The following is a 10,149-nucleotide window of genomic DNA, read 5'->3' on the forward strand; positions in this document are numbered from 1 at the left end:
AAATTCCAATAATTTTACATTAGAGGTCTCACATTTTCATTTGAACTGCACCCTTGTCAATTTACATAGCCAGTCCTAGCCACTTTACCTCCTCCTTGACCCTTCTAATCTCTGTATTACTGAAAATGTATACTGTCAGTTCTGAGCCCCATCAGGCATGGGAAATACAAGAAGAAGTATTACAAAACTTTAAAGACATGTCTGAAACCTTGCAAATCTAAAACTCTTTTCTCAATTTGTGTGCTGCAGTGAGAACAGGTGTTGGTGATTTCAGTTTAGACACAGCTTAGGGAAGTTATGGCCAGATATGAAGATCTGTAAAAAGACAAACTACCCCAATGCCTCATATTTAACCTCCAATTATTCCCACTTTGAACTTTCAGGGTACACACTGAAACAAGGAGAAGTACTTAAGTGCCAAACTTCCAGGTTCTGCCAGCACTGTGAAAAGCAAACACAACTTTTTCCCTTTTGTACTTTCATTAATGGAAAAGGTTGTAGAAATTGGTGCTGGCAGAGATTTGGAGTGGTGCAGGAGGCAGAGCTCAATCCATCCCACTCTTTCACAGCTGTCTTGGCTCCTGACAGCTGCAAAAATTTGTTTTTTGAAAGTATGCAGCTCTGACTCCAAGCAAGCCTCAGCAGAAAGAGGATCCTGGGAAGCCAATTGCATAGTGCTTAGTTCCTGACCATAAGCCTTCTTGAGGCCCCTAATTCTTCATCAGAGGATGTTCATTCTAAACATGACAATTAAACTAGTGCTACTTGGCCTGTTCCCTAGAGTAACAAAATAACAGCATGAGGGACCAGGGGCAAGGCAATATTAACTGCTGTGAAGGTTTGAAGGCATTATTCCCTTGGAGTGGACAATAGAGGCTTTAGTCTATGCACAAGAGAAAGGGAGGAGAGTCAGCCTCCCAAAGCCTTTCACAGCTTTCATTTTTAAAAATTGGCCTTAACTTACTGTTTGTATGTTTACACACATGTCCTAGGTAAATGTGAGTCTTTTCTGGCTATGCAATGCTGATTACTAGCTGTAGAAAATGATGATACTGAGAAAGCTCAAACCAACTCCGTAAGTCTTTGAATCCATACCAAAGTCTTTTCTATTTGGATTCCAAGCCATATTTCAAACATTTTAGGAGATCCAGTGTGTGTTTTATGCTTTGGGATCATCTTGACAAAGGTTACATTGAAGAGAGGAAACTTATAGCTGTTGATCTTCTATATAGAGTGAAAAGAAGAAACAGAAGACGATACTTGTGTCTAGTCTCTTCTGCATAGTAACTATGTGACCCTTCACCTTTCAGAACCTCAACTTTATTATCTATGAAATGGGAATGTTGATCCTTGTTCTACCTGCCATTTGTTGGAGGCGTTTGAACCAGAGCAATTCCATCTTGAATAGGGCCTGGGTAAAATAAGGCTGAGACCTACTTGGCTGCATTCCCAAACAATTAGGCAGCCTAAGTCACAGGATGAGATAGGAGGTCAGCACAATATACAGGTCATAAAAATCTTGCTGATAAAGCAGGTTGCAATAAAGAAGTTGGCTAAAACCCACCCAAAACCAAGATGGCAATAAGAGTGACCTCTGGTCGTCCTCACTGCTACACTCCCACCAGCACCATGGCAGTTTACAAATGCCATGACAACATCAGGAAGTTATCCTATATGGTCTAAAAAGAGGAAGTATGAATAATCAATTCACCCTTGTTTAGCATGCAATTAAGAAATAACCATAAAAATAGGCAAACAGCAGTCCTCTCAAGGCTTCTCCACATATGGAGTAGCCATTCTCTTATTCCTTTATCTTCTTAATAAACTTGCTTTCACTTTACTCTGTGGATTTGCCCCTAATTCTTTCTTGCACGAGATCCAAGAACTGTCTTTTGGAGTCTGGTTTGGAATCTCTTTCCAGTAGCAATATCAGTTGTTGTGATGAGCAAATAAGATCATTTTTTTTCAATAAATATTTATACTTGATTGTACAAGTTGCTAACTTGAACATAAAGGGACTAAGGCTAAAGCATTGTATAAGGAAAGAGCTGTGAAGCATCACAGGAGAAAGAGCTTACTTTCAGCTGAAGGAATCATGAAAGGTTTCATGGAGCTGAAATCTATGAGATGACATTCTGACAATGAAGAGTGATCAGGTTTTCTCAGGAGAAGATGGGTACAGGTGGGGATTGTGGAAAGAGCAGATGTAGCATCAGCACAGATAAAGGCTTCAGGAAAACAAAGTTTATGCGTCAGTGTGTGTGTGTGTGTGTGTGTGTGTGTGTGTGTGTGTTTGTGTTGTATGTGTCTGCATGAGAGAGAGAAAAAGAACAAGAAAGAAAAAAATGAAAGGGAGACAGAGTGAGAAGTTCACATAGAATGAAACACAAAATGAAGGGTCGGATTTGCTCAAAGCCCCAAAGCAAACATGTCAGATACTCTGTAAATGCACTTTTATGTTGTCTGGATCCCAGGCTTTGGAGAAAACAGGAAGCAGCAGTATTCTTGTGTCATCTCATAATTCCTATTGTCATCAGGCCTTATCTGTTTCACTTATGCCTGGTAGAAAAAGCTGCTTGGGAACCACCTGTTCCTGGCTACTATGCCCTCAAAGAGGCAAGAAGCCAGGGTGAGTACTAAGATTTGTAGTTCATTAACATTAAGCAAAAAATGGACATTCATTTGGCTTCTTGGTGAGTCCCAGAAAGCCACTGGTTTTCTTCTGGCACACTTAGGACAAATGTCACCCTTTGACATTCTCTACAAACACACTGTGCAGTTAGTCTCAACTCTGTCTCTAATTCATTGTGAGATATTGGACAGGATACTTTGCCTTTCTTGTGTTTGGTTCTTATATGGAAAACTTTTGCTAAAGTTAGAGAATGGTTAAACAGGTAATTCTATTAACATTTAAATGTGAAGAATCTGTCAGTATATAAGAATGTGTATTCAAAAGGAGTTAAGGCAACAGGGAATTCGATTAACATATAAATGTAAAGAATCTATCAGTGTATAAAAATGTAGATATAATTTTGTATTCGGAAACTTTGCTGAATTCTTTTATAAGCTCTAGGAGCTTTTTGGAGGGGTCTTTTGGGTTTTCTAGGTATACAATCATAGCATCAGAAAACAGCAACAGTTTGACTTCCTCCTCTTTACCGATTTGGCTGCCCTTTCTTTCTCTTGTCTGATTGTTCTGCCTAGGACTTCCAGTACTATGTTGAACAGAATGATGAGAGTGGGCATCCTTATCTTGTTCTGGTTCTCAGAGGAAATTCTTTCAACTTTTCTCCATTCAGTATTACATTGGCTGTGGGATTGTCATAGATGGTTTTTATTTCATTGGGGTATGTCCCTTCTATGCCAGTTTTGCTGAGTTTTAATAACAAAGCGATGTTGGATTTTGTCAAATGCTTTTTCTGCATCTTTTGAGATAATGACATAAATTTTGCTTTTATTTCTGTTACATGGTATATCACATTTATTGACTTGTGTATATTAAATCATCCCTGCTTCCTTGGTATGAAACCCACTTGATCATGATGGATCATCTTTTTGATATGTTGTTGGATTTGGTTAACTAGCATTCCTTTTGTATGTTTTTTGTTTGTTTCTTTCTTTCAATTTCATTTAGCTCTGCTCTAATCTTGGTTATTTCCTTTATTCTGCTGGGTTTGCGTTTGGTTTGTTCTTGTTTCTCTAGTTCCTTTAGGTGTGATCTTAGATTGTCAGTTTGTGCTCTTTCAAACTATGATGTAGGCATTTAGGGCTATGATGTAGGCATTTAACATCGCCTTTGCTTTATCCTAGAGGTTTTCATAGGTTGTGTCACTATTGTCATTCAGTTCGAAGAATTTTTTAATTTTCAAGTTAATTTTATTGTTGACCCAGTGATCCTTCAGGAGTAGTTTATCTAATTTCCATTTATTTGTGTGGTTTTGAAGGTTCTTTTTGGAGTGGATTTCCAGTTTTATTCCAATATCAGTAGCTCTCCTCAGCTTCTGTTACAATAGTTGCAAAAAATAAAACAATAAAATAAAATACTTAGGAATATACCTAACCAAGGAAGTAAAATACCTCTATAAGGAAAACTATAAAATGCTGCTGAAAATAATCATAGACAATACAAATAAACGAAAACACATCCCATGCTCATAGATGGGTAGAATCAATATTGTGAAAATGACCATACTACCAAAAGCAATCTACAAATTCAACGCAATTCACATCAAAATGCCATCATCATTTCTCACAGAACTAGAAAATTCAATCCTAAAATTCATATGGAACCAAAAAAGAGCCCTCATAGCTAAAGGAAGACTTAGTATAAAGAACACATCTGGAGGCATCAACTTACCTGATTTCAAACTATACTATGAGGCCATAGTCACCCAAACAGTGTGGTACTGGTATAAATATAGACATACAGACCAATGGAGCAGAATAGAGAACCCAGAAATAAACCCAAACAGTTATACCCAACTGATCTTTCGCAAAGCAAACAGAAACATAAAGTGAGGAAAGGGCACCCTATTCAACAAATGGTGCTGGGATAATTGGCAAGCCACATGTAGGAGAATGAAACTGGATCCTCATCTCTCACCGTACACAAAAATCAACACAAGATGGATCGAGGATTTAAATCTACGACCTGAAACTCTGAAAATTCTGCAAGATGACATTGGAAAAAACCTTCTAGGCATTGGCTTAGGCAAGGATTTCATGACCAAGAACCCAAAAGCAAATGCAATAAAAATAAAGATAAATAGCCGAGACATAACTAAACTAAAGAGCTTTTGCACAGCAAAAGGAACAGTCAGCAGAGTAAACAGACAACACAGAGTGGGAGAAAATCTTCACAATCGATACATCTGTCAAAGGACTAACATTCAGAATGTACAATAAACTCAGACCAATTAACAAGAAAAATACCAATCCCACCAAAAAGTTGGCTATGGATATGAATAGGTAATTCTGAAAAGAAGATATACAAATGGCCAACAGACATATGAAAAAATGCTCAGTATCACTAAGGATCAGGGCTATGCAAATCAAAACTGCAATGCAATACCATCTTACTCCTGCAAGAATTGCCATAATCAAAAATTCAAAAAATAACAGATGTTGTCATGTATGCGGTGAACAGGGAACACTTCTACACTGCTGGTGGGAATGTAAACTAGTAAAACCACTACGGAAAACAGTGTGGAGATTCTTAAAAAACTAAAAGTAGAACTATCATTTGATCAAGCAATCCCACTACTTGGTATATACCCAGAGAAAAATAAGTTATAATATGAAAAAGGTACTTGCTCATGCAGTCATAAATGGGAGCTAAGCTATGAAGATGCAAAGGTGTAAGAATGACACAATGGATTTTGGGAAATCAGGAGCAAAGGATGGGAAGGAGGTAAATGATAAAAGACCACAGTTTTGTTTCATTGTATACAACTCGGGAGATGGGTGCACCAAAATTTCACAAATCACCACTAAATAACTTACTCATGTAACCACATATAACTTATTCTCCAAAAACCTATGGAAATGAAAAATTAAAAAAAAAAAAACAAGAATGTGTATATAAAAAACCGAGTTGAGGCAACATCGGTTGAAAAATAGGATTCAATTCTTTCAGTGATTATTGGGTTTTAAGCAAGTCCCTTCCCCTCTCTGAAACTCATTATTCCCATTTTAACATTGGAGTGGGGCACAGTTGTGTTGTTAGTCTTTTGGCCTCGAAAATGTCTTCTTTTGAGAAGTATTTGTTCATAACCTTTGCTCACTTTTTTATAGGATTTTTTTTCTTGTAAATTTGTTTAAGTTCCTTGCAAATTCTGGATATTAGACTTTGCCAGATTGATAAATTGCAAAAATATTATTCCATTCTATTGGTTGCCTGTTTACTCAGATGATAGGTTCTTTTGCTGAGCAGAAGCTCCTTAGTTTAATTGGATCCCATTTGTCAATTTTGGCTTTTGTTGCAATTGCTTTTGGTGTTTTAGTCATGAAGTCTTTGCCCATGCCTATGTCCTGAATGGTATTGCTTAAGTTTTCTTCTATGGTTTTTATAGTTTTGTGTTTTATGTTTAAGTCTTTAATACATTTTGAGTTAATTTTTGTATAAGGTGTAAAAAGGAGTACATTTTTAGCTGCATATAGCTAGCCAGTTTTCCCAGCACCATTTATTAAACAGGGAATCCTTTCCTCATAGCACATTTTTGTCAGATTTGTCAGAGATCAGGTGGTTCTAGATGTGTGGTGTTATTTCTGAGGCCTCTGTTCTGTACCATTGGTCTACATTTTTTTTTTTTTTGGTACCAGTACCATGCTGCTTTGGTTACTGTAGCCTTGTAGTATAGTTTGAGGTCAGGTAGCATGATACCTCTAGCTTTGTTATCTTTGCTTAGGATTGTCTTAGCTATACAGGTTATTTTTTGGTTCCATATGAAATTTAAAGCAGCTTTTTGTAGTCCTGTGAAGAAAGTCCGTGGTAGCTTGATGGGAATATCATTGAATTTATAAATTACTTTGTGCAGTATGACCATTTTCACAATATTGATTCTTCCTATTCATGAGCATGAATTCTTTTTTCCATTTGTGTCCCCTCTTATTTCCTTGAACAGTGATTTGTAGTTCTCCTTGAAGAGATCATTCACATAACTTGTGAGTTGTATTCCTAGGTATTTTATTTTCTTTGTAGCAATTGTAAATGATAGTTCACTCATGATTTGGCTGTCTGCTTATTATTGGTGTATAGGAATGCTTGTGAATTTTGCACATTGATTTTGTGTCCTGAGACTTTGCTGAAGTTGCTTATGAGGTCAAGGAGTTTTGGGGCTGAGATGATGGGGTTTTCTAAATGTAAAATCATGTAATATGAAAGCAGAGGCAATCCGACTTCCTCTCTTTCTATTTGAATATGCTGCATTTCTTTCTCTTGCCTGATTGCCCTGGCCAGAATTTCCAATGCTGCGTTGAATAGGAGAGGTGAGAGAGGGCATTCTTGTCTTGTGCCAGTTTTCAAAGGGAATGCTTTCAGCTTTTGACCATTCAGTATGATATTGGCTGTGGGTTTGTCATAAATAGCTCTTATTATTTTGAGATATGTTCCATCAATACCTAGTTTATTGAGAGTTTTTAGCATGAAGTAGTGTTGAATTTTATCGAAGGTCTTTTCTGCATCTGTTGAGATAATCGTGTTTTTTGTCATTGGTTCTGTTTATGTGATGGATTATGTTTACTGATTTATATGTGTTGAACTAGCCTTATATCCTAAGGATGAAGCAGGCTTGATCGTGGTGGATAAGATTTTGCTATGCTGATGAATTTGGTTTGCCAGTATTTTATTGAGGATTATTGTATGGATGTTCATCATGGATATTGGCCTAAAATTTGTGTGTGTTTGTGTGTCTCTGCCAGGTTTTGGTATCAGGATAATGCTGGCCTCATAAAGTGAATTAGGGAGGAGTCCCTCTTTTTCTATTGTTTGGAATAGTTTCACAAAGAATGGTACCAGCAACTTTTTGTACCTCTGGTAGAATTTGGCTGTGAATTCGTCTGGTCCTGGACTTTTTTTGGCTGGTAGGCTATTAATTACTGCCTCGATTTTAGAACTTGTTATTGGTCTATTCAGGGATTTGACTTCATTCTACTTTAGTCTTCAGATTGTGCATATGTCTAGGAATTTATTCATTTTTTTCTAGATATTTTTAGTTTATTTGTGTAGTGATGTTTATAGTATTTTCTGATAGTAGTTTCTATTTCTGTGGGATCAGTGATGCTATCCCCTTTATCATTTGTCTATTTGATTCTTCTCTCTTTTCTTCGTTATTAGTCTGGCTAGCCATCTATTTTGTTAATGTTTTCAAAAAATGAGCTACTGGATTCCTTGATTTTTTGAAAAGATTTTCGTGTCTCTATCTCCTTCAGTTCTGATCTGATCTCAGTTATTTCTTGTCTTCTGCTAGCTTTTGAATTTGTTTGTTCTTGCTTCTCCAGTTCTTTAATTGTGATGTTAGGGTGTTGATATTAGATCTTTCCCATTTTCAGATTTAGTACTACGAATTTCCCCTTTAACACTGTTTTAGGTGTGTCCCAGAAATTCTAGTACATTGTCTTTTTGTTCTCAATGATTTCAAAGAATTTTGTTATTTCTGCCTTAGTTTTGTTATTTACCCAGTACTGATTCACTAGCAGGTTGCTTTGTTTCCATGTAGTTTCATGGTTTTGATTGAGTTTCTTAATCCTGAATTCTAATTTTATTGCACTATGATGTGAGAGATTGTTTTTTTTTCCTTTTTTTTTTTTCTACTGTTTTTGGCATTTGCTGAGATGCGCTTTACTTACAATTATGCAGTCAATTTTAGAATAAATGCTGTGTGGTGCTGAGGAGAAAGTATATTCTGTTGATTTGGGGTGGAGAGCTCTGTAGATGTCTATTGGATCCACTTGGTCTAGAGCTGAGTTCAAGTACTGAATATCCTTGTTAATTTTCTGTCTTGTTGATCTGTTTAATATTGGCAGTGAAGTGTTGAAGTCCCTCACTATTATTGTGTGGGAGTCTATATATCTTTGTAGGTCTCTAAGAGCTTGTTTTATGAATCCAGGTGCTCCTTTATTGGGTGCATATATATTTAGGTTAGTTAGCTTTTCTTGTTGCGTTGATCCCTTTACCATTATGTAATGCCCTTCTTTGTCTTTTTTGATCTTTGTTGATCTAAAGTCTGTTTTGTCAGAGACTAGGATTGCAACCCCTGCTTTTATTTGCAAAATATCTTTTTATTTTTGTGAATATCTTTTTATTTTGAGCCTATTTGACTTTGTACACGTGGTGGGTCTTCTGAATACAGCACACCAATGGGTCTTGACTCTTTATTCAATTTGCAGTCTTTGTCTTTTAATTAGGGCATTTAATCCATTTACATTTAAGGTTAATATTGTTTTGTGTTAATTTGATCCTGTCATCATGAGGCTAGCTTGTTGTTTTGCACATTAGTTGATGAAATTTATTAATAGTGTGGTTGGTCTTTATATTTTGGTGTGTTTTTTCAGTGGCTGGCACTGGTTTTCCTTTTCCATATTTAGTGCTTCCTTCAGGAGCTTTTCTGAGGAAGTCCTGGTGACAAAATTCCTTACCATTTGCTTGTCTGTCCAAGATATTATTTCTCTTTCAGTTATGAAGCTTAGTTTGGCTGGATATGAAATTCCAGGTTGAAAATTCTTTTCTTTAAGAATGTTGAATATTGGCCCCCACTCTCTTCTGGCTTGTAGGGTTTCTGCTGAGAGATCCCCTGTTAGTCTGATGGGCTTCCCTTTGTAGGTAACCTGATCATTCTCTCTGGCTGCCCTTAACCTTTTTTTCCATTGTTTCAATCTTGGAGAATCTGACAATTAGGTGTTTTGGGGTTGCTCTTCTTGAAGAGTATTTTTGTGGTGTTCTCTGTATTTCCTGAATTTGAATCTCCTGGATAATATTCTGAGGTGTGTTTACTAACTTGGTTCCATTCTCCCCATCACTTTCAGAGACTCCAATCAATTGTAGGTTTGGCCTTTTCATATAGTCTCATATTTCTTGCAGGCTTTGTTCATTCCTTTTTACTCTCTTTTTCTAATGTTATCTTCAAAATTTATTTCAGTAAGTTGATCTTCGATCTCTGATATCCTTTCTTCCACTTCATTGATTCAGCTATTGATTACTGTATATGTTCATGAAGTACTTGTGCTGTGTTTTCCAGCTCAGTCAGGTCCTTTACGTTCTTCTCTAAACTGGTTATTCTAGTTAGTAGTTTCTGTAACTTTTTGTTAAGGCTTTTAGCTTCCTTGCATTGCACTAGAACATGTTCCTTTAGCTCAGAGGAGTATATTATTACTCACTTTCTGAATCCTACTTCTATGAATTTGTCAAACTCATTCTCTATCCCATTTGTGCCCTTGCTGAAGAGGAGTTGGGATCATTTGGCAGAGACGAAGCATTCTAGTTTTTGGAATTTTCAGCATCTTGTGCTCATTTTTCCTCATCTTCATGGGTATATCTACCTTTGATTTTTGAGGCTGATGACCTCAAAGATGGGGTTTTGGTGGGAGATCCTTTCTGTGTATGTTGATGTTATTCTCTGTTTTTTTTGTTTTGTTTTGTTTTGGTTTTTTTTT

Source organism: Cebus imitator, unplaced genomic scaffold (genome assembly GCF_001604975.1).
Source record: "Cebus imitator isolate Cc_AM_T3 unplaced genomic scaffold, Cebus_imitator-1.0 Scaffold813, whole genome shotgun sequence".
Lineage (NCBI taxonomy): Eukaryota > Metazoa > Chordata > Mammalia > Primates > Cebidae > Cebus > Cebus imitator.